Source organism: Meles meles, chromosome 15 (genome assembly GCF_922984935.1).
Source record: "Meles meles chromosome 15, mMelMel3.1 paternal haplotype, whole genome shotgun sequence".
In the NCBI taxonomy this organism is placed as follows: Eukaryota; Metazoa; Chordata; class Mammalia; order Carnivora; family Mustelidae; genus Meles; species Meles meles.
The window spans coordinates 74,596,976-74,623,581 of NC_060080.1; positions in this window are offsets into that span (position 1 = coordinate 74,596,976).

Below are 26,606 nucleotides of genomic sequence, written 5' to 3' on the forward strand. Positions count from 1 at the left end.
CAGTTTTTTTGAGGGAGGCTTGGATGGCTATGTATTTCCCCCTTAGAACCGCCTTTGCTGTATCCCATAGGTTTTGGACTGAAGTGTCTTCATTCTCATTGGTTTCCATGAATTGTTTAAGTTCTTCTTTGATCTCCTGGTTGATCCAAGCACTCTTAAGCAAGGTGGTCTTTAGCTTCCAGGTGTTTGAGTTCCTTCCGAACTTTTCCTTGTGATTGAGCTCCAGTTTCAAAGCATTGTGATCTGAGAATATGCAGGGGATAATGTCAGTCTTTTGGTGTCGGTTGAGTCCTGATTTGTGGCCCAGTATATGGTCTATTCTGGAGAAGGTTCCATGCGCACTTGAGAAGAATGAGTATTCTGTTGTTTTAGGGTGGAATGTTTTGTATAATATATATATATATATATATATATATATATATATATATGAGGTCCATTTGGTCCAATGTGTCATTCAATGCTTTTGTTTCTTTATTGATTTTCTGTTTGAATGATCTATTACTGAGAGAGGTGTGTTAAGATCTCCTACTATTAATGTATTCATATCAATATGACTCTTTATCTTGATTAATAGTTTTCTTATGTAATTGGGTGCTCCCATTTTGGGGCCATAGATATTTACAATATTTACAATTGTTAGATTGTATCTATTGGGACTATTTTGGTGGATAGTCCCTTTAAGAATTACATAGTGTCCTTCTGTATCTCTGACTACAGTCTTTAGTTTAAAAATGAGAATTGCTAACCCAGCCTTCTTTTGAGGCCCATTGGCATGAAAGATGCTTCTCCATCCCTTCACTTTCAGTCTGGGTGTATCTTTAGGTTCAAAATGGTCTCTTGTAGACAACATATGGATGGGTCCTGTCGTTTTATCCAGTCTGCAACCCTGTGTCATTTTACGGGCGCATTTAGGCCATTCACATTGAGAGTGATTATTGATAGATATGTTTTTATTGACATCGTGTTACCTTTGAAGCCTTTCTTTCTGTAGATTGTCTCTATATTTCTGTTAAATGATATTTTTAGGATTTTTTCTCTTTTATAGAACCCCCCCCTTAAAATTTCTTGCTGTGTCGGCTTGGTGGTTGCATAGTCTTTTAAGCCTTGCCGATCTTGGAAACTCTGTATCTCTCCATCCTTTTTGAATATCAGTCTTGCTGGATAAAGTATTCTTGGCTCTATGTTCTTCTCTTTTAGTGCCCTGAATATATTTTTCCAGCCCTTTCTGGCTTTCCAGGTCTCTATGGACAGGTCTGACATTACTCTGATGGGCTTTTCTCTGTAGGTCAGGAGTCTCTTTGTCCTAGTGGCTTTCAAGAGATTGTATCTACAATTATGATTTTTCCATTTTACTATCAGGTGCCTAGATGTTTTTTTTTTAGAATCTGTAATCTTGGGGGGAGACCTTTCTGCCTCTGGTACATGAACACTAGTTCCATTTGCATGATTGGGAAAATATTCATGTAGAACTTGTTCACTATATCTTCTAGACTTCTTTCTTTCTCCTCTCCTTCAGGGATTCCAATAATTCTGACGTTGGAATGTTTCATGGCATCATTTATTTCCCTGATTCTGTTTTAGTGACTTCTAAGCTGTTTGTTCCAGGCTTCCTCCTGATCCTTTCTCTCTGTTTGTCCTTCAGATCACTAATTCTATCTTCTGTCTCAGTTACCCTAGCTTTTAGAGAATTTAGATTAGATTGGAACTCATTGAGAGCATTGTGAACATCATCCCTGGTCGGGGATGGCTTTCAGTTCTGCCCTAACATTGTGAACATCATCCCTGGTGGCTTTCAGTTCTGCCCTAATCAATTCTGTTTGGTCATCCCTGGCTTTCTCCAATGTAGCTATTGCCTTCCTAATTGTTAGCCTGAATTCCTTTTCTGACATATTGTCTATGTCGATAGCCATTAACTCCATTGCAGAAGGCCCATCCTCTGTATTTTTCTTCTGTTGGGCATTCCTCCTCATTGTCATTTTGGTGACAATGGATGACTGAATGGATGTAGCTGGGTGTATAAACTGTGGTGCAGTCAAGGTGTACCCTGGAATGCTTCTGAGCAATCAGGATTCCCCACTGAAATGAGAGAAAAAATGAAAGAAAAAGAAAAGAAAAAGAGAGAGAGAGAGAGGGACAGGAAAAAAGGGAAGATAAAAGAGAAGGCTCAGTCCAAATCGGCTCCAAGGTAAGATTTATGAAGTATATAAAGAAAAACAGACAAACAAAAAGACTGATAAAAGTGTATGAGAAGAGAAATATATATATATATATATATAAGCAAAAAAAGGAAGAACCTCCTCAAAAAGAACCCCAAGTTTAAGATTTATATACTATCAGGACAAACACAGATGCACAGAAACACTGGTGGAAGAAAAAGATGGGAGAGTGGTTGTAAATTTTCAGTGTGGGCGGGGAAGGTTATTTTGATTCTTCCTGGATGTATCTTGATATCTTTGTTAAAGGACTCAACTTTCCCAAGATAAAGAGGGATTAAAAATTAGTTTACCTATTGGGGTAGCATTCATTGGGAAAGGGGGTTACCTTGAAGTTTAACTCTATATGAATATTAGAAAATAAAAATATAAAAAAGAATAAACTAAACTAAAATTTAAAAAATTAAAAAAATAGAAAAGGAAAAGAAAAACACAGGTGTATGTATCAAAAAGTTCAGGTTAGAAGGTTATTATGGAAGTTGATGCACTGGACATCTCACTGTGATGGTAAAAAGTTTAAAAAATGTATATATATATATATATAAAAATGAACCAGAATAGTGGGAACGAGTTAAAAATAAAAGTTGTATCTATGAAGTAGTGGTGGTTGTTCTCTTGTTGTCTTTTGTTTTTTTCTTCCTTCCTGGTTGGTTTTCTGGGGTAGGGGGCTGCCACGTGGGTTTTCAGTCAATGATGTTCCCTGAGTTAAGTCCTCCCTCCCCCCTCAAGGGGGTGGGCTCTGAGGAAACTGGTTTTTTAGGCTTTTGTTCTCTGGATGTTTTTATGTTTGTTTGTTCGTGTTTTTTTGGTTTTTTTTTTCTCTCACCTTGACAGTTTTTGATGGTTTTTGGAGGTTTAGAGGAGAGCAAACTGCACCCAGACCTCCCTCTCAGAGAGAAGCCTCAGAATGCTCTGCAGAGGTTCTGGCAGAATAGGTTCCGAGTCACGGTCCCTGGGGATGCAGGATCTCCTCCTTGTACCCAAAATCATGGCAGCGGTAGCTGTCTGGGCAGCTCCAGACCACCAGAGAGGTTCCAAGCAGCGATCGCACACTGAGATTTTCCCACTGGTCTGGCTGGGAGTGCCTGGTCTTTTTGGTCCGAGAGTGCCACGCTGGACCTGGTCCTTCCCGGTCCAAGAGCGCCGGGTGGCATGCACTGGGTCTAAGAGCTCCGGGCTGGCACGCACCTCTCCTGGGGGTGGGTGTGGGGCGCGCGTCTCAAGTTCTGCCATCTGGCTAGGCTCCCAGCCCCTCACAGGAGCTGGACTCCACGCATTCTCAGGTGCGCTGGCAGCTCAGGGACCAAGACCTTGTTTCTCCATGGCACTCTCTCTGGCTCAGTGTCAGGGGAGGCTCTCCTGGGTCCAGGGACTAAGCCCCATCCCTAACCGCCCCGATTCCCACAATTTCCCTCCACGATCCTTTGCTCTTTTTTTTTTTTTTTTTTTTCTGAGTGCTTTCAACCAGACTCCAAGTTAATGCTGGTCCCCAGACACAGGGCACTCTCATATTGGGGAATTACTTTCCAATTGGTTGCCACTGGTGGCTCCCTCCCCCTTTTGTTTATCTTCCGTTAGCAGTCCGACGTTCCCACTCTGCTTTACCTGCCTGCTGTCTTCTGCTCCTGTAGCGATCCAGACATGTGTAATTCTGATCTCAGGCTGATTTCAGGGGTGATCAGAGTTCTTTGGTAGGTTATCAGCTTACTTTAGGGTACAGGTTGAAAAGGCGCCTCCTCCTACTTCCCTGCCATATTTTCTCTAGAAGAGCACATCTTCACAGCTTTGAACAGGACATTTATATCCCTGCAAAAAGGGCAAAATGTCTCCCTTGTCTCTGCTCCAGCAGGAAAATGCCGCCACCGAGTCAGGCGGCCCCTCTAGTGCTTATAAATATATTTGTTCCCTAAGTTCACAAAGATATTCTCCAGCTGTTTCTTTTATAGGCTTTGATTTTAGCCTCTTCCTTAGGTCTGTAATCCTTTTCCAGTTAATTTTGTGTATAGTTTTATATATATATATGTGTGTGTACACACACACACACACACACACACACACACACATATGTGAGTATCTAATGTATCTAGCATCTTCCATTGGGGAAAATTATTTTTCTATTAAATTTCATTGACATCTTTGAAAAAAAATATTGACCATAAATGTAATCTATTTCTGTACTCTCTGTATCATTCCATAAATCTGTTATCTCTCCTTAAATGGAAACCACATTTTCTCAAGTATAACTTTATATGAACTCTTGACCATATAGTGAAAATCCTCCAATTTTATTCTTTTGGAATGTTGTTTTCATTATTGAAGGCCATTTACATTTTCAATATCAATTTTAGTTTCACCTTGTCCAAAAAACCCCCCCAAAAAACAAAACAAAAACTGCCTTGCTGGGTATGTGGTTGGAACTGCATTGAATCTATAGATGAATATGGAAGAATTGGGATCTTAGCAATATTCAGTCTTTGGGCACAGGAATCTGGTTCATCTCTCTTTCTTCTTCTTCTTTTTTTTCCTTTATTGGTATTTGTCTTTCTCATTAGTATTTTGTATTTTTCACAGTACGGGTCTTGCAGATATTATATTAAATGTATTCCTAAGTATATCACATATTTTTGCCATCATTTTGAAATGTTTATTTCTGGCTATTTATCACTAGTATATAGAAACAGAATTGATTTTTTCTTTTTTTGTATATTGATCTTACATCTTGTGACCTTGTTGAATTCACATAATTATTTATTACATTTAATAGATATTTGGTTTGGGTTTGGGGGGTTGTTTCTGCTTTTTTTCTCCCCTAAATTCCTTAGGATTCTCCTCATACAAAATCCTGTTGTCTGAAATAAGGACAGTTTAAATTTTTCTTAGAATCAATACAATGTTGGCTAGGATTGGTGAAAAAAAAACATCCTTAGCTTGATGTTTTCCTTGGTGGAAGTATTCCATATTTCTCCATTAAGTGTGATGTTAGCTACAGGTTTTTCATAAATGTCCTTTATCATGTTAAGGAGTTTCCTACTGTTTCTGGTTTGCTGAGTTTGTTGGGTTTTGTCAAGTGCTTTTTCTATACTTCTTGAAATTATTGGGTGAGTTTCTCATTTAGTTTAATACAGTGATTTCAGTTGATAGATGTGTAAGTATTAAACCAATATTACATTCTTCAGGTGAATGCTATTTGCTTATAATGTATTATCTTTTGAATATATTGCTGGATTTTGTTAAGGTTTTGTGTGGGTATGTGTGTTCATGAGGAATATTGATCTATAATTTCTTTTCTTATAGTGTCATTTTCAAATTTCAGTTAGAAGATTATTCTGGCCTTAATTAAAAATAGAGCTTCCCTATGACCCTGAAATTGCACTACTGGGTATTTACCACAAAGATACAGATGTAGTGAAAAGAAGGGCCATCTGTACCCCAATGTTCATAGCAGCAATGGTTATGGTCGTCAAACTGTAGAAGGAACCAAGATGCCCTTCAATGGATGAATGGATAAGGAAGATGTGGTCTATATACATGATGGAGTATTATGCCTCCATCAGAAAAGATGAATACCCAACTTTTGTAGCAACATGGACGGGACTGGAAGAGATTATGCTGAGTGAAATAAGTCAAGCAGAGAGAGTCAAATATCATATGGTTTCACTTATTTGTGGAGCATAACAAAGAACATGGAGAGATGGAGAAGAGAAGGGAGTTGAGGGAAATTGGAAGAGGTGAACCATGAGAGACTATGGACTCTGAAGAACAACCTGAGGGTCTTGAAGGGGTGGGGGGTAGGAGGTTGGGAGAACAAGGTGGTGGGTATTAGGGCACATGTTGCATGGAGCACTGGGTGTGGTGCAAAAACAATGAACACTGTTATGCTGAAAAGAAATAAAAAAAAGATTATTCTGGCCATATAAAACACATTGATATGCATCCCTTCCCCCTTATTTTCCAAAAAGTTTTGTGTGATATATATTTTTTTGTTTTAAATGTTGGATAGAATTTACCCTGAGCCAGGTGTCTGAGTAAGGAATTTTCTTTGAGAAAATTTTGAATTACAAATTCAATTTCTTTAACCTAGATACTTTTCTTCAGATTATATATCTTCTTGTATCCACTTTGGAAATAATATTTCTCAAAGAATTTTTCCACTTCATCTATGTTATCAAAATTGTTGGCATAGAGCTTTTGATAGCTTATTTTCTTATTTTCTTTCTAAGGATCTGTGGTGATAGTCCTGCTTTCATTCTTGATTTTGGCATTTACAAAAATTATTAGTTTTGATAGAAGTTTATCAATCTTGTTAATATTTTAGAAAAACCAACTTTTGATTCTTTCAAAGTTGTTAATTTTCTTATTATAAGTGTGTAATATTGGTAACATACATTTCGGTCTTATATTATTATTCATTCTGATAATCTTTGTTTTTTATTGTCAATTTTAATCCGATCATATTTAATATAGTAATTAATATAGTTCAATTAGGTGCATTTCTGTTTTTTTTTTTCCTTTATCCTTCCATGCTAAGTTTTCTTTTGTCATATATAGTCTAAATAGGTTCCTAGGTGTCACCTTCTTGGCTTAGGCTGCTTCTCTATCTCTCAAGAATAGTAGATCAATACAACATGTATGTCTTAAATATAATCAAATAAGTAGGTAAATGAAAAATAAGTCTATTGGGAACGTAGTCTAGGATGGATCATGTAACTCATGGTCATTTTGCGGAGAGGACTTATCAGAGGATCAGTGTCAACATTGGTGGTACTACTCTGAGGCCAACACCAGCCCTGACACTGCTAAATATGTTCCTTGTTGATTTGTGAGAATAATAATCATGGCAGTAAATGATTGCTGCCAGGTGGAAAGGTTTGTTAGTCTATGGCTGCCCAGACTATAAAAATAAAATAATATGTTGGGGAAATAATATGTAGCAAACAAAATGAATGTTAATTAGATATGTCTTTAGCTGATACACATAAAAACAAAGTTGAAAAAATTTAAAGTTAGTAAGGCTGAGGGAGATTTGTAGGAAAAGCTCCACATGGATATTAATAATTCTTTCACCCCTTACATCCAATAAGTTAAAAATATTATGAGACCAGGATTCAGAGATAGTAATATAGCATGCCACAGTGATGAACTAATTTCTGTACTCAGCACCAGCGTGCTGTGTCCAGTTGTAGCTTCCCTAACTAAAAAGGATGAACTAGACAGATTTCAGGGAAACATCAGAAATTTGGTTTTATAGATGGATGAATAGTTAGAGATAATTGTGTCCAAACTCCACATTTCATTAATGACAAAGCTCCGAAAGTGGAAGCATATTATCCAAGGGCATACAGTTAATTTGTGGAGAACCGTGACTACAGCCTTACCCTTCAATTCCTTATCTGTTGTTCCTTCCAATTCTCAGAGTGAACTAAGGGATTCTGAAAAAAGAGTAGATGAGGAAAGATGCAGGGAAGTGAAATTATTCATTGTGGAGAAGAAAATGTTTAGATTATATACAATACCTATCATCAAGCCTATGAAAATTTCTTATTTAAAGGTTGGTGACTAACACTCTTCATCTCCTCTAACAAGGAACTTCATTTGTTACTGAGGACTAAATGGGAGGAAATGCACAATAAAGTGCAACTGCAGGAATTTAGGAAACACATAAGGGAACTATTTCATGCAGCAAGAATCATTACTTATTAGTGTGGTAACTTAGAAAATCTGTTACAGTCCAACATCATTCCCAGAGTGAACTGACTCCCTTTTGAGCCTTTATTTTATGATTTCAGCTTTCATCTTCTACTATGAACTACAGGGCTGTGGTGTTAGGTGAGACAATTTACCTAAGTGCTCCCTTGGCTGCCCAAGATTTGTTGGAGAATATGATACTCCCTGTGAGCAGCCATTGGAATTATCGATGGATTCCGTAGCAAAATTTTAAATTGCCAAGATGTGAATTGTTCAAAATAACAATTTGTTGCCAGTTTACTGAGGAAATGGAAAAACAAACAAAAAAACCTAGATACTACAAACTACATGAAAAAGTACAATTAGAAAGTCATTACCTGTGGCGGATTTTGCTTCAAGACAAAGAGTTTTTAAATGGAAAGCAGGTTCAATTAACATTAAAATCTGTATTATTAAATTCAGACTATAAATTTGGAGCAATCTTAAGTATCTTAGAAATTCAGAGGATGATTTATTTATTTAGTAATTTATTTTAAGGTAACAGTATTCATTGTTTTTGCACCACACCCAGTGCTCCATGCAATACATGCCCTCTCTATTACCCACCACCTAGTTCCCCAACTTCCGACCCCCCCACCCCTTCAAAACCCTCAGGTTGTTTTTCTTTCTTTTTTTTTTTTTTAAGATTTTATTTATTTATTTGTCAGAGAGAGAGACAGAGAGAGAAAGATCACAAGTAGGCAGAGAGGCAGGCAGAGGCAGGGGGAGAAGCAGGCTCCCTGCCGAGCAAGGAGCCCCATATGGGACTCGATCCCAGGACGCTAGGATCATGACCCGAGCCGAAGGCAGCTGCTTAACCAACTGAGCCACCCAGGTGTCCCCCTCAGGTTGTTTTTCAGAGTCCATAGTCTCTCATGGTTTATCTCCTCTTCCACTTTCCCTCAACTCCCTTCTCCTCTCCATCTCCCCATGTCCTCCATGTTCTTTGTTATGCTCCACAAATAAGTGAAACCATATGATACTTGACTAGAGAATGTTTTTTGTTGTTATTTATTTTCTTCCCCAAAGATCCTATGCTACAAATAAAATAAATTTCCCTCTTTCCCCCTTTCTTTTCTTTTTATTGTATTTATAGGAGATGATGGACATTAGCTGAACCTATTGTGGTTATCATTTCATGGTACGTGTAAGTCAAACCATCATATTGTAGGTCTTAAACTTATACAGTAATGTATGTCAATTATTTCTCAATAAAACTGAAAAAATATAGCATCCTTAATAGTTGAAAGTGAATTGAAATTCTTTTTTAGGCACATGCTTTCAGTCAAGAAAAATAACTGTTTTAGTTTATTTCAAGGTTGCTTCTTTTCCATTATAGAAGAGTGTTTACAAATGATTTTAATAAAGATTGCACAACAAAATCATTCTATTTCCTTCAAGAATGTACCTCTATTAAGAGATAACAAAATAAGAACCAGCCAAGGAAAGTAAATACGTTTGTTGACTTCTCCTGAATATACATGAGGACTATTCGACTGGTCCACCTCCCAGATAATTTATAAAGGAAGGAAAACAGTTACACTCTAATATGCAGCTGTTTGAAATGGCTTCAGTGTTAAAAATTATCTCATATTTCAGGTTGTTTTCCATTGAGTAACATGCACCCATTATATGATATCACAAGCATTTTGTTAGGCCATGGACGCTGTGGCATACATTTTTGTATGCTCAGTCATAGTCTTCATGTAGGGAGAGGAGTTATGTGTAGTGGATGGGTAAGAGCATGGATGATGGAAGTCAAGAGACTTGGTTTCAGATTTTGAATATTTCCAGGGGTATAGCTCAGTGGCAGAGCATTTGACTGCAGATTTTGACTATTTCCTGTGAATGAGCACTGTGGGCAAGTCACTTAACCTTTAGCTTCTCTGTGCTTGTGGATGATGACTCAGTTACATTATTTTTTTTTCTTTTCAGTGTAACAGTATTCATTGTTTTTGCACCACACCCAGTGCTCCATGCAATACATTCTTTTGTTTCTAGTAATCATCTCTGACTTCTGTAAATGTTTTCTGTTTGTCTCTATGCTTACTTGTGTGGAAGAAGGCAGAACAACTTCCGCAAATCCAGGAAAGTTGGTCCTGACAATGTTACAGCTGCACAGTTCTCCTACAGTGTTCTCCAGGCTCTCTCCAGGGAGCAGCTCTCTCCACCTTGGGCAAAATGAATCCTAAGGAATCCTCTTCATTGGTGGTGAATAGACAGACTGGGCCATTGTTTAGTTTAAAATAATGCATTTGGTTTACATTCCTGGAATATTAATCTCACAATGTTTTATGCTAATTAGAGCTATACCATGGTTAGAACTTCCTTCTGACCACCCAATAAAGTGATTTTTTAGAGCTCCACGTCATGATTTGCCAACAACCAAGCATTCTAGACAGAACCACATGACAGCTATTCTGAAGGCTTGGGCTGCCATATCAAAATGCCACAGACTATATAACTTAAAGAGTAGAAATTTATTTTCCTGTAGCTCTGCAGACTGGAAAGTCTAAGCTCAAAGTCTGACAGGGTTCTGTTTCTTTCTTTCTTTTTCTTTTTTTTTTTTTTTAGAGATTTTTATTTATTTATTTGACAGAGTGAGAGATCACAGGTAGGCAGATCAGCAGGCAGAGAGAGAGGGGGAAGCAGGCTCCCTGCTGAGCAGAGAGCACGATGTGGGGCTCAATCCCAGGACCTTGGGATCATGACCTGGGCCGAAGGCAGTGGCTTAACCCACTGAGCCACCCAGGCGCCCCCGGGGTTCTGTTTCTGATGAAGCCTCTCTTCCTCATTTTTAGGTGGTCATCTTCTTACTGGATCCTCACATGACCTTTCCTCTGTTTGCACAGAAAGACAGAGAGAAAGAGGCCTCTTTCTCTTCTTCCAAGACTATCAGTCCCATCTGATTAAGTCTCCACCATTATGATGCCATTACGTCCTTAAAATCCAATGTCCAAATACAGTCACATGGGCCGTTAGGGCTTTGATATATTACTTTGGGGGGCAAAATCCATAGCCAACAATAAATATGGAGATCTACTGGCATTGTCTCAATTTCTTAATGCATTTTTATAAAGAAAAGCAATTATTTAAATGTATGACTAGATATGATTTGACTTTTTTTATTTTCCTGGATTTTTTTAATGATAAAATACTTCTGAATCTTTGCTTGACACTGCTAGTCTTATACTTATAAAGTATATTTAGATACATTATAAATCCGAAAGTCAGCTTTGTTACATTACCAGCTGTTGAGGTCAAAAGATCACCATAGTTTTCTAAAGTGCCATTAAAAAAACTGTATGGGGAGCAAGAAACAGGAGACCATCTTGTAAGGCCAGACAAATTGAGTTCGGTACCTCCTGAAAACTGTAAAGCTTTTGAACCTGAGGTCCAAGGAAAATCACAGACTAATAAGTAACTTCTGCAGACTTGATCAGCTTTCAGACTCTCATTGAACTTTGCCTTCCTCATTAATTCACCCACAATCCTTTCTCGTACCCATGTTCTTTCAAGGTCAAGAATTAAATGTAAAACCCTTCCATGGAATGCATCCAAGGCATAACCCGAGCCTCTAGGAGAAATTCTTGTGCTGGGAAGTAGTGGAACAACTTTAACCTTATATATTGATCCAATAAATCTGAACTTTTAGGTGAGTAGAGATTCTTGGGCACAAAATGGATCACAAGATGACCTTATTTAGAAGAATAAATAATGTAATCATATACAGCCCTGAAGAGAAAGACATCAACTCTGGACTGAAGCAAGTTATTTAATACTTGAATTGCTGGCATGTTTAACACTCATCAGATGGACCAGAATACTGAGAAAGTATTATATGGGTTATTTTGTAAAGTACATTTCTAGCAGTTATCTGATCAACAGTTGTTGTTGATGGAGTACCTACTAGGAAACAGTATCAAATAGAAAAAAGCATAGTTGCTCTGCTTTCCACATTGAGACAACCTTCTAAGGTCACTTAAAGTATTTTAAACTAATATGAAACATAAATGCATTGTCTTATAAACAAAGGATTTCATAAGAAGGGCAAAATAATTAAAATGTTACTTATTTTTTTAAAATGTTTTACTTACTTGAGAGAGAGGGAGGATGAGAGGGAGAGAGAGCATGAGCATGCAGGGAGAGGCAGGGGGAGAAGCAGAGGGAGAGAGAGAAGCAGACTGCCCGCTGAGCAGGGAGCCTGACATGGAATTTCATCCCAGGACCCTGAGGTCATGACCTGAGCCAAAGGCAGCTGCCTAGCCAACTGAGCCACAAGGCACCCCTAAAATTTTAAAATGAAAATCATAGTGATATTTTATTCCATCCTAAATTATTGAGTTCCATTGTAGTGAAAGCTGTCAATTCACTATTAAGAACAGGTCAAACATGGGGGTGAAGAGGTACCAAGGGAAAAGAAAGAGCTCTAAATAAATGCTTGCCCTTGTTAAAGAGTCAGGTCTCTCTTTGGGATGCTGAAATCCACCTGCCCCACCATACTCTTTCCCTTAACTACCATTTGTCTCTTGCCTCAGTTTGAGTGCCTTGGTGATATAGTGGAGAGAAGTAACTCTAGGGATTGGCTGTGTGTTGTAAAATACTTTTGCTAATAGTGTAGATAAGCACCTGGTTCAGAGGGGGTTAAATCAAGGGCATGGAACATTCTTGCTTTGCATGGAAGAAATCTCAAGGTTGTTACTGAGCTTAAATGTAATGTAAACTGCTAAAAATCAATAATTAAATGTACTTAAGTGTTAAATGACTGATTTAAAAGCTCCACCCCTCTCTCTGAAAAAACATAAATTAAATAGCAGAAGTCTGCTGTTGGCAACTGCAGTGAGTATATGGGACATGCAGTCTGGGAGTATTTGGGTTAGGAATAAATTGTATGTATGGAATGTTCAACCACTGAGAAAATATTATGAGTCTTCTAGGAAATGTTCACTATTAAATGATATGAATATATATCAGATAAAGCCAAAATCTCCCCAGAAAGGAAACAATTCACAATTCACAAGACTGTACATCCAAAACAGTGAGAAAAAATTAAATGTGCTTTCGTTTGGGTCTTAAAATAATAAAATTCTCTATTATAAAATTTCCTTTAATGCCACTTGGAAGGAAAATAGTATCATGAAGGCCAAGTGGAGGAAAAGTCAAGATTTATATCCAAACTATATTGAACTGTATTCAAACTATACTAAACTATATTAAAAAGTGTTAAGTTTTTCATCATACGAAGGCAACAAACCTCACTAGAACACCTCAAGAAACCAAAGAAGCAGAGACCTCATTTAATCCAAGAGAGAGACTGATGGCTAAAAACAGTCAGGTGTTCCAGTCAGCACTTTCTGTTGAGGGTATGGAGTTGGTAAAGAAGAATCTATGGCTCTGTGTTTTCCCTTCAAATTCTGGCTAAATTGTATGTGTATGTTTATACACAATGAAGAATTTCATTGGGCCTCAGATTCAGCTCCTGCCTCCTTCCTTTATATGGATTTGTCTTTTAATGTAGATTATAAAATTCTCTCTGGCAGACACCCTAGAACTTTGTCTGCTGTGGTACACACTTCCATTGAGCACTCAGTACACCAGACCTGGCTATCCATGAGTACCTTCTCTCTGGAAGCCAGAGTGCCCTCTACTACTTGATCTTTCCTAGAGCACTAAGGAGTAATCTTCCTGGGAGAAGGGATTCTGCTCAACTAGGAGAGATGATTTGGCTGGGGAAGAGTTTGCCCTCCGTGCTTCTCTGCCAGCATGGTATTAACAGAATTCTTTGAAGGCCATGTCCTCACCAGTGCTCAGTCACCCCACATTCTTTAGATAATACCACACAGTCATCTAGAGGCATCTCAACTAAGTGAGCATGACTATCCCAAGTAGGCAAGTGTCCTCCCTTTTAAATATTATTAGATGTGATTTGGTGCCCTGGGAAAGTCTTGAGGAAGCCCATCCCACTAAGGACCGGGCATTGTAAAGGCACAACACGCTCAGAATACACCTTGACAGTCATGCCGAATAAGTTGCAAACAAGATCCTTTGGTGACATGGTCACTAGGTGTATAGAAACATCAACTGTGACAGCCAGAAGGAACGTTGGCAATGTCATCACGTCCGACCCAATGCCAGTTTACAGATGAGGAAATACAAGTCCATGGTAGTGTGGTGGACTAGTTAGGAGAAATAAGGCTCGATCTTAGGCTTCCTGACTCTTCCCGCCCTGGGCTTTTTACACAACACCAGCACGCATCCTAAAACACACCAGTGATTGAGAGCACATCTCTAAAGCTGTGACCTCTGAATGTTGTTGTTGGCAGTGGAATTACAGTCCTTAGTTTTGCATTTCTAACCAGTGTTTTAACCTTGAGGAATTCAATCAGACTGCATCTCATTTTTAATTTTAAATTAGAGAGAATTCTGTCTATCTCAAGGAGTTGTGGTAAAAACATAACATATTGCATGACAAGGTGCATTCTGTAAATATAATGTTAAAATGGAAATGAAAATTTTTCTTTGGAAGCTTATCTGTGACTTTTGTTTCCAAAAGGTGGGTTGAATACATGTTTTGTTTTATGCAATGGGCAAGCCTGATAGCTCACTACTGCCTTAAGTATTAGTGGAATTTATCTTCTGTTCATGTGCTTACTAACCATTTATATTTTTTATTCATATCTTTCAATTAAAACTATTTTCCTATTTAGGGTAGGTCAAGATGGCAGGGAAGTAGGAGGAGGCACCGTGTCAACCTGTACCCTAAAGTGAGCTGATTACCTACCAAAGAATGCCGATCACCCATGAAATCAGGCTGAGATCAGAATTATACACGTCTGGATCTCTACAGGAGCAGAAGATGCCAGTGGGCAGGTAAAGTGGAGTGGGAACATTGGACTGATATCGGAAGATAAACAAAAGGGGGAGGGAGCCACCAGAAGCGACGGATTGGAAAGTAATACCCCAGTATGAGAGTGCCCTGCGTCTGGGGACCAGCATTAACTTGGAGTCTGGTTGAAAGCACTCAAAAAAAAAAGCAAAGGATCACATGGGGAAATTGTGGGAATTGGGGCGGTTAGGGACAGGGGCTTAAGTCTCCAGACCCAGGACAGCCTCCTCTGGTGCTGAGCCAGAGAGAGTGAGGCAGAGAAACCAGGTCTTGGTCCCTGAGCCGCCAGCCAGCCTGAGCTGCCAGCATGCCTGAGAACGTGTGGGGTACGGCTCCCATGAGGGGCTGGCAGCCTTGCCAGATGGCGTTCCTGGGATGCGCATGCACCACACCCTTGAGAGAGGTGCAGGCAGGCATTAGCCTGGCGCTCTTAGACCCACCCCGAGGGATCAGAGCCTGAGATGTGCGTGCCCCACACCCTCCCCTGGGAGAGGTGCTCACAGGCGCTAGCCGGGAGCTCTCCGACCGGGAAAAACCAGGCACTCCCAGCCCAGGCCAGTGGGAAAATCTCAGTGTGTGATCGCTGCTTGGAACCTCTCTGGCGGTCTGGAGCTGCCACGACAGCCGCCGCTGCCATGATTTTGGGTACAACGAGGAGCTCCTGCATCCCCAGGGACCGTGACACGGAACCTACTCTGCCAGCAGCTCTGCAGAGCATTCTGAGGCTTCTCTCTGAGAGGGAGTAGGTGCAGTTTGCTCTGCTCTAAACCTCCAAAAACCATCAAAAGCTGTCAAGGCGAGAGAAAACAGATGAACAAACATAAAAACCTCCAGAGAACAAAAGCCTGAAAAAAACGGTTTCTTCAGAACCCACCCCCTTGAGGGGGGCAGGAGGACTTAACTTAGGGAACATCATTGTCTGAAAACCCACGTGGCAGGCCCCTACCCCAGAAAACCAACCAGGAAGGAAGGAAAAAAAAAAAAGAAGACGACAAGAGAACACCACCACTACTTCATAAATACAACTTTTATTTTTAACACTTTACCACTATTCTGGTTCATTTTTTAAATACATATAGGTAATTTTTTAACCTATTTACCATCACAGTGAGATGTCCAGTACATCAAATTCCTTAATAACCTACTGACCTGAACTTTTTGATACATACAACCGTGTTTTTCTTTTGCTTTTCTATTTTTTAATTTTTTTTAAATTTTAATTTAGTTTAGTCTAGTTTATTCTTTTTTAGTTCTTATTTTCTAATATACATATAAACTTCAAGGTAATCCCCTTTCCCCAATCAATGCTACCCCTATAGGCAAACCAATTTTTAATCCCCTTTTATCTTAGGAAAGTTGAGTCCCTTAACAAAAACATCAAGATACATCCAGGAAGAATCAAAATAACCTTCCTCACCCACACTGAGAATTTACAACCACTCTCCCATCTTTTCCTTCCGCCAGTGTTTCTGTGTATTTGTGTTTGTCTTGACAGTACATAAATCTTATACTTGGGGTTCTTTCTGATCAGGTTCTTCCTTTTTTTTTTTTTTTTGCTTTTATATATATATATATATATATATACATTTTTTTTTCCTCTTGTCATATACTTTTATCAGTCCTTTTGTTTGTCTGCTTTTGTTTGTATATTTCATAAATCTTAACTTGGGGCCCATTTGAGCTGAGCCTTCTCTTTTATCTTCCCTTTTTTTCCTGTCTCTCTTTTTTTTTTACTGTTTTCATTTTTCTTTTTTTTTTCTTTCTTCTCTATTTCTTTTTCTTTTCATTTTACTCTCATTTGGGTGGGGAATCCTGATTGCACAGAAGCGTTCCAGGGTGCACCTTGACTGCACCACAATCGATTCATCCAGCTGCATCTGTTTAGTCATCTCTTACCAAAATGACTAGGAGGATGAATGCCCAACAGAAGAAAAATACAGAGGATGGGCCTTCTGCAACAGAGCTAATGGCTATCGACATAGACAATATGTCAGAAAAGGAATTCAGGCTAACAATTATCCAGGCAATAGCTAGGTTGGAGAAAGTCATGGATGACCAAATGGAATTGATTAGGGCAGAACTGAAAGCCACCAGGGATGATGTTCACAATGTTAGGGCAGAACTGAAAGCCACCAGGGATGATGTTTAAAATGCTCTCAATGAATTCCAATCTAATCTAAATTCTCTAAAAGCTAGGGTAACTGAGACAGAAGACAGAATTAGTGATCTGGAGGACAAACAGATAGAGAGAAAGGATCAGGAGGAAGCCTGGAACAAACAGCTCAGAAGCCATGAAAACAGAATCAGGGAAATAAATGATGCCATGTAACGTTCCAATGTCAGAATTATTGGAATCCCTGAAGGGGAGGAGAAAGCAAGAAGTCTAGAAGATATAGTGGAACAAGTTGTCTATGAAAATTTTCCTAATCTCACGAATGGAAACAACATTCATGTACTAGAGGCAGAATGTTTTCCCCCCAAGATTATAGATTCTCGAAAGTCCTAATGACACCTGATAGTAAGAATGGAGAATTATGATTCTAGACAGACCCTCTTAAAAGCAGCTAGGACAAAGAGGCTCCTTACATACAGAGGAAAGCCAATTAAAATAACGTCAGACCTGTCCACAGAGACCTGGCAATCCAGGAAGGGCTGGCAAAATATATTCAGAGTACTAAATGAGAGGAACATGCAGCCAAGAATACTTTATCCAGCAAGACAGACATTCAAAATGGATGGAGAGGTAAACAGATTCCATGACCGGCAAGGCTTAAAAGACTATGCAACCACCAAGCCGACACTGCAGGAAGTATTAAGGGGGCTCCTATAAAAGAGAAAAAATCCTAAGAATATCATTGAACAGAAATATAGAGACAATCTACAGACAGAAAGACTTCGAAGGTAACATGATGTCAATAAAAACGTATCTATCAATAATCACTCTCAATGTGAATGGCCTAAATGCACCCATAAAATGACACAGGGTTGCAGACTGCATAAAACGACAGGACCCATCCATATGTTGTCTACAAGAGACCCATTTTGAACCTAAGGATACACCCAGACTGAAAGTGAAGGGATGGAGAAACATCTTTCATGCCAATGGGCCTCAAACGAAGGTCGGTGTAGTGATTCTCATATCAGATAAAATAGATTTTAAACTAAAGACTGTAGTCAGAGATATAGAAGGACACTACATAATTCTTAAAGGAACAATCCACCAAGATGATCTAATATTGTAAATATCTATGCCCCCAATATGGGAGCACCCAATTACATAAGAAAACTATTAATCAAGATAAAGAGTCATATTGATATGAATACATTAATAGTAGGAGACCTTAACACGCCTCTCTCAGTAACAGTCAGATCATCGAAGCAGAAAATCAATAAAGAAATAAGAGCAATGAATGAAACATTGGACCAAATGGACCTCATAGACATATACAGAACATTCCACCCTAAAACAACAGAATACCCATTCTCAAGTGCACATGGAACCTTCTCCAGAATAGACCACATACTGGGTCACAAAGCAGGACTCAACCGATACCAAAAGACTGACATGATCCCCTGCATATTCTCAGATCACAATGCTTTGAAACTGGAACTCAATCACAAGGAAAAGTTCAGAAGGAACTCAAACACCTGGAAGCTAAAGACCACCTTGCTTAAGAATGCTTGGATCAACCAGGAGATCAAAGAAGAACTTAAACAATTCATGGAAACCAATGAGAATGAAGACACTTCGGTCCAAAACCTATGGGATACAGCAAAGGCAGTTCTAAGGGGGAAATACATAGCCATCCAAGTCTCCCTCAAAAAAACTGAAAAATCCAGAATACACCAGCTGTCTCTACACCTTAAAGAACTGGAGAATCAACAACAAATCAAACCAACTCCACATGCAAGAAGGGAAATAATCAAGATTAGAGCAGAGATCAATGAGGTAGAAACCAGAGATACAGTAGAACGTATCAATGAAACTAGAAGCTGGTTTTTTGAAAGAATCAATAAGATCGATAAACCATTGGCCACACTAATCCAAAAGAAAAAAGAGAAAGCCCAAATTAATAAAATTATGAATGAAAAGGGAGAGATCACAACTAACACCAAGGAAATAGAAACAATCATCAGAAATTATTACCAACAGTTATATGCCAATAAGCTAAGCAACCTAGATGAAATGGATGCATTCCTGGAAAGCTACAAACTCCCAAAATTGAACCAGGAAGAAATTGACAACCTGAATAGACCGATATCTAGTAACGAGATTGAAGCAGTGATCAAAAACCTCCCAAAAAACAAGAGCCCGGGACCTGACGTATTCCCTGGGGAATTCTACCAAACTTTCAAAGAAGAAATAACACCAATTCTCCTGAAGCTGTTCCAAAAAATTGAAGCAGAAGGAAAACTTCCAGACTCTTTTTATGAAGCCAGCATTACTCTGATCCCCAAACCAGGCAAAGACCGTACCAAAAAGGAGAATTTCAGACCAATATCACTGATGAATATGGATGCAAAGATTCTCAACAAGATCCTAGCAAACAGGATCCAGCAGCACATTAAAAAGATTATCCACCATGACCAGGTGGGATTCATCCCTGGGTCGCAAGGTTGGTTCAACATTTGCAAATCAATCAATGTGATAGAACAAATCAATAAGAGAAGAGAGAAGAACCACATGGTCCTCTCAATGGATGCAGAAAAAGCATTTGACAAAATCCAGCATCCGTTCCTGATGAAAACGCTTCAAAGTATAGGGATAGAGGGAACATTGCTGAACTTCATAAAATCTATCTATGAAAGACCCACAGCAAATATCATCCTCAACGGGAAAAAGCTTGCAGCCTTCCCGTTGAGATCAGGAACACGACAAGGATGCCCACTCTCACCACTCTTGTTCAACATAGTATTAGAAGTTCTAGCAACGGCAATCAGACAACAAAGAGGAATAAAAGGTATCCAAATTGGCAAGGAAGAAGTCAAACTTTCTCTCTTTGCAGATGACATGATTCTTTATATGGAAAACCCCAAAGACTCCACCCCCAAACTACTAGAACTCAATACAGCAATTCAGTAACTTGGCAGGATACAAAGTCAATGTACAGAAATCAGTGGCTTTCTTATACACTAACAATGAAAATACAGAAAGGGAAATTAGAGAATCGATTCCATTTACTATAGCACCAAGAACCATAAGATACCGGAATAAACCGAACCAAAGAGGTAAAGGACCTGTACTCGAGGAACTACAAAACACTCATGAAAGAAACTGAAGAAGACACAAAAAGATGGAAGACTGTTCCATGCTCTTCGATTAGAAGAATAAACATTGTTAAAATGTCTATACTGCCTAGAGCAATCTATACTTTCAATGCCATTCCGATCAAAATTCCACCGGTATTTTTCAAAGAGCTGGAGCAGATAATCCTAAAATTTGTATGGAATCAGAAGAGACCCTGAATTGCTAAGGAAATGTTGAAAAACAAAAACAAAACTGGCGGCATCACGCTACCCGATTTCAAGCTTTACTACAAAGCTGTGATCACCAAGACATCATGGTACTGGCATAAAAACAGACACATAGACCAGTGGAACAGAGTGGAGAGCCCAGATATGGACCCTCAACTCTATGGTGAAATAATCTTTGACAAAACAGGAAAAAATATTCAATGGAAAAAAGCCAGTCTCTTCAATAAATGGTGCTGGGAAAACTGGACAGCGATATGTAGAAGAATGAAACTCGACCATTCTCTTACACCGTACACAAAGATAAACTCGAAATGGATAAAAGACCTCAACGTGAGACAGGAATCTATCAGAATCCTAAAGGAGAACATAGGCAGTAACCTCTTCGGTATCAGCCACAGCAACTACTTTCAAGATATGTCTCCAAAGGCCAAGGAAACAAAAGTGAAAATGAACTTTTGGGACTTCATCAAGATCAAAAGCTTCTGCACAGCAAAGGAAACAGTCAACAAAACAAAAAGGCAACCCACGGAATGGGAGAAGATATTTGCAAATGACAGTACAGACAAAAGGTTGATATCCAGGATCTATAAAGAACTTCTCAAACTCAACACACACAAAACAGAGAATCATATCAAAAAATGGGCAGAAGATATGAACAGACACTTCTCCAAAGAAGACATACAAATGGCTATCAGACACGTGAAAAAATGTTCATCATCACTAGCCATCAGGGAGATTCAAATTAAAACCACATTGAGATACCACCTGACACCAGTTAGAATGGCCAATATTAGCAAGACAGGAAACAACGTGTGTTGGAGAGGATGTGGAGAAAGGGGAACCCTCTTCCACTGTTGGTGGGAATGCAAGTTAGTGCAGCCGCTTTGGAGAACAGTGTGGAGATTCCTGAAGAAATTAAGAATAGAGCTTCCCTATGACCCTGCAATTGCCCTGCTGGGTACTTACCCCAAAGATACAGATGTAGTGAAAAGAAGGGCCATCTGTTGGGGTGCCTGGGTGGCTCAGTGGATTAAGCCGCTGCCTTTGGCTCAGGTCATGATTTCTGGGTCCTGGGATCGAGCCCCGCATCGGGCTCTCTGCTCCGCAGGAAGCCTGCTTCCTCCTCTCTCTCTGCCTACTTGTGATCTCTCTCTCTGTGTCAAATAAATAAATAAAATCTTTAAAAAAAAAAAAAAAAGAAGGGCCATCTGTACCCCAATGTTTATTGCAGCAATGGCTACGGTCGCCAAACTGTGGAAAGAACCAAGATGCCCTTCAACGGACGAATGGATAAGGAAGATGTGGTCCATATACACAATGGAGTATTATGCCTCCATCAGAAAGGACGAATACCCAACTTCTGTAGCAACATGGACGGGACTGGAAGAAATTATGCTGAGCGAAATAAGTCAAGCAGAGAGAGTCAAGTATCATATGGTCTCACTTACTTGTGGAGCATAACAAAGAACATGGAGGACATGGGGAGATGGAGAGGAGAAGGAGTTGAGGGAAACTGGAAGGGGAGATGAACCATGAGAGACTATGGACTCTGAAAAACAACCAGAGGGTTTTGAAGGGGCGCGGGGGTGGGAGGTTGAGGAACAAGGTGGTGGGTAGTAGGGAGGGCTCGTACTGCATGGAGCACTGGGTGTGATGCCAAAACAATGAACACTGTTATGCTGTAAATAAACAAACAAACAAACAAAAAAGTTTGAGGATACTATCTAAAAATGCAAAAAAAAAAAAAAAGAAAAAAAAGAAATATGGTACAAAGTCCCATGAAGCCACCTCTCCCTCTAAACCATTCTTCTCTCTGCCAAATTCTGCTTTGGTCAGCCTAAGGATCAAGTACCTGTCATTGGGCAATAAAGTGATATGCATTAATCAATCAATGGCCCTAACTGGCAAGTTCCTTAAAAACTCATGGGACACAGATGGCTGCCATGACTATTCCCAAGAAGCAGCTACTGTCTTTCCATGAATGCAGCATGAAAATACACAGCTGGGTGAGCAGATGAATGTCCACTCATGAAACAATCATGATGAGGACAATAAACAGTAGTTTTGGATGGCAGATTTAAATCTCATTCACAGCCAAGAAAACACTCCAGATACATGATGTGTCTCTACTTCCTGCTGTTCCCAACATCTGATTCCTGCCTTCCATTCCTGTTTCCACCACTTCAGTAGATGTCTCCTGTCCTCATTTCATATAAAAAAGGCTCTGATTCTTTCTATTCTAATGTCTATAAGACATTACTGTGAACATCAGCAGGGGATAATTCCTCCTCTGAACCTATCTATGAAATAAAGATTTCTATTCAGGATCATGACAAGCTGAGGAATCCCTCAAGAGAACTTCCAGAGTCATTTCAACCTGTAAGGCTGGCTAAAATGTTCCTCACCATCCGCCACACCAGGGCTAGGACTGATGAGTGTCTCCACTGTACAGGTCCCTCTGGACGACATGTTCACTGGGAAACCAGGCACGAGGCAAGCAAAAATCAGCATCTGCTCTTCTGCAGTTTGTCTGAAGTGCTTGAAGCCACAGAAGAAACACCTTGACTCCTTCAGATCTTATCTAAAAACAAAATTAAAGGTGACAAAATTAAACACATGTTTATGCAGAGATGCACTGCAATGCAGATTCAGTTCTAGAAAGAAAAACTAGAAGTTAAAGGTACTGCTAAATTCCTGCACCAGGTTCTTAGTGACAAGGAAGCAGGCATGCTGCAAGAAGCCCAAGGGTGAAGAGTTGGAGTCTGGGGCCACAGTGCCTGGTTCCAACGCAGGCTCTGCTTTTTGCAGCTTAGCTGTGGCCAGTGGAGAACTACTGAACTTCTCCCTTTACATCAGTCTCCCCCTCTGAAAAATGAGGATGATAAAAGAATCTACCACAAAGTGCTGGCACAGGGTTAAGTGACTTACAACAGTGCCTGTATCATCAACTGTCAGTTAATCACAAAAACAATGCAAAGACAACCTTCCTCCAAATTTACAGTGTGCTTTGACTAGGGTTTTTGTTATGTCACTATAATATGCACATGTATCATGTAAAGTTCTTGAAAAATCTCAGAGCTAAATAAGACCTTAGAGACCTGGCTCAGTTATTTGGCCTTGAAGCCCATTCATCAGGCATTTCTACACCAGCCCTCCTTTTTGCCTGTGCAGGGAGCTACCTTGAGGGCTGCCACCAAAGCATCACTTCCACAAAGAGCCATTCAGAATTTTCTGGAACTCATGTCATTGCTGGACTTCTGGCATAAGTCCACTGTTCCTGGTAGATGCTTCCAGTAGTAGGAAATGGAACATGCTCAATGAGGGCAGGGGGCTGTGTCTGACTTGCCCACTGCCATATCTCCAGCACCTAAAAAGGTGCCTAAAACACGTAGCTGGCACCAGTAAATGTGTGTAATAAGTGAGTGAACTAGACAAGAATAGATACGTACTGGTAGACGTGGCCTGTGGAGTACAGCTTCAATAGCAGGAGAGTATTGAGACTCCTACATGGTAGGTTGCATGGCACTGAGTCAAAGAAAATGGGTCCTACAAGCAGACCAAAGTTAAACCTTGAAAGCTGTGTGATCTTGGACAAGTCACCTACAACAACAAAGACCCCGTCTTCCATTGATAATAGCTGGGAAGAGAGAATCCATTTCAGAAGCAAAGGGGGACACAGGATGGCTTTGTACAACACATATGTTTTGGTAAGATGGCAGTGTAAATTCATTTTACAGGGTCCCACACCATCATCCCCCACTACCATTTGAAATACATGGCAATGATTGATGATATATATATATATATATATATATATATATATATATACACACATATATATATGTATATATGTATATATATTTTTAAGATTTACTGATTGATTGATTTGACAGAGAGAGATCACAAATAAGCAGAGAGGCAGACAGAGAGAGAGAGGATGAAGCAGGCCCCTGCCGAGCAGAGAGCCTGATGTGGGACTCAATCCCAGGACCCTGAGATCATGACCTGAGCTGAAGACAGAGGCTTAACACACTTAGCCACCCAGGTGCCCCTAGGTGAAATATATTTTTAAAAGAAGAGTAAAGTTAGCAAGTGAACCTTGGTAAAAAACAAAACAAAACAAACAAACAAAACCCAAAACTGACAAACATTCCCATAAAGCAGCAGCCACAGAAATTCTCAGTGATGCACAGATGTGTAGCCACAGGAAAAGGTGTCTGGAGGCCAACTTCAAGGAGGACAAGTTGCTCCCACTGGAGATAAAGGCAGACCGAAAGGCCTGCTCGCTTGCTGCCTGAAGCCACAACTTCAACTGGGCTGACAGCCTTGATTGCACACCACTTGCTTCACCAGAGCACTGTGAGATTTCCAGTAGCTCATTACATTGAAACACTACTGCCTCCTTTAACAAGGCTTCCCTTCCAGATCGCCCCTGACTTACAGGGATACGCAGCAGGTATCCCTACACATGCTCCTTCCAAACTCTCTCCTCTCTCTGCTTTCTTCTGATCCATTTTTTATTTATGGGCTATCTTTACAGGATATCCCTTCTGTGATTAAACAGGTCTTAATAATTCTACCTTTTGTAAAGGAAGCCTTCCCCAATTATTTATACATTGATAAGTATTTACCTCTGAATCTCTATAAACATCGCTTTATATGGCACCAACATGTAGAAAATAAGAATGAAGTTACCCAATTTTCAGAATGAACCATACAAATTACAACCTACCTGCTAAAGCCAGAAACAGAAAGAGAACATCTGCATAAACAAAAGTAATGCGGGTTCCTTATTCATTCATATTTATTGTGCAAAATGGAAGTTTTAGGAAGATTAGAATAATGCATACTTGTTCTATTATATAGGCAACTAATCCTCTGTAGATGGTAATGTATCCATAACTCCATCCCTAACCTAGAATTTCTGGACACGAGGAGAGGGTATTAAAATCTCCTCTATGGGAGGTAGAGGATTACAGTGTCTGGCTCTGGCCTTCCTTCCTACATCACTTGTAATTAGTGACGGCAATTGGAATTCACAAAACATTTCTGGGCTTTAGAAGACATTGGACAACTAGCAAAGGACTCAGAAGATGGTAGGAAAGGAAGCAGGAAGAAGGAAGGTGGCAGAAACAAGTGAACCAAAACCTGATCTGTAAGCAACAAGCTCAAGAGAAACAAATCAGGGTGCCAGAGAACAAATGCCAATTTCACTGCAGGATCTCTACAGGTCTGTGCCCTCCAGACCCCAGTTCCCACCACATGGTAAGTTGGGGGAACTGAACCTGAGCTTTCCTTAATAAACCAGGACCCTCAAATAGAACCAAAGTGATCCCAACCAAGAACACTCCCAGCCTCCTGGCAAAGGAAAGACAAATCCTCCAGAAAAACACAGAATTAAAAGAGATTACATCTATGTTCCAATAAATCTGGTCTCAAAATCCCATTACAGAGCATGCAAGAAATGAGGCCACTGTGAGAGACAGCAGACTGAGGGAAAATGAAGACTTTAGACACTGGAATGACAAGATACAGAAGAGGAAATATTACATGTTACTTGCTTAAGAACACAAAAGAGGTCTAAAAATGAAGAAGGATCAAGAGCCCATCAAAAACAACGGGCCAAGTGTGAACATGGAACTGGAGGAAGTTAAACAGGGACCAAAAATCATGGAGGTGTAAAAGACAACAGAATGGTGGGGCAGTAGATGAGCCCCAAATGCAGGACTTCACGCACTGCAAACAAGAATTGAAGACATTCCCCAGAATGCAACACAAGGAGGCAGGAGAAGAGGATGGATGCCAGCTCCAGAGACATGGACAACAGATGGGAGGTTTAGATAAGAATCCTGGGAAGTACAGCAGAAGGACAGAGTCAACATTTCAGAAGACAACAGCTGAGCATTTTACAGAAATGATAAATCCAGAAATACAGGAAATGCACAGTTACCAAGCAAGACAAGAAATCTTCAACTAGACATTTTGTGGTTAAGCTACAGAACACCAAAGACTAAGAAAAAGGTTTTAAGGAAAGCCAGAGAGAAAAGGCATTTAAAGGAATGAACAGGTGGGAAATAGGGTTTAAAGCTGCTACAGTGGTAAGGAGATACTAGTAAAATGGTAGCTGTAAAGGGTGACAGGAGTATTTTTACTGCCACTACTGCTAATACTGTGTCTAACGCACATAACAACTGAAGACTGTGAAGATTAATCTGGAGCAGAAAAAACTAAACAAATTATGACCCTCAAAAAAAGGATCATGCCGGGGCGCCTGGGTGGCTCAGTGGTTTAAGCCGCTGCCTTCAGCT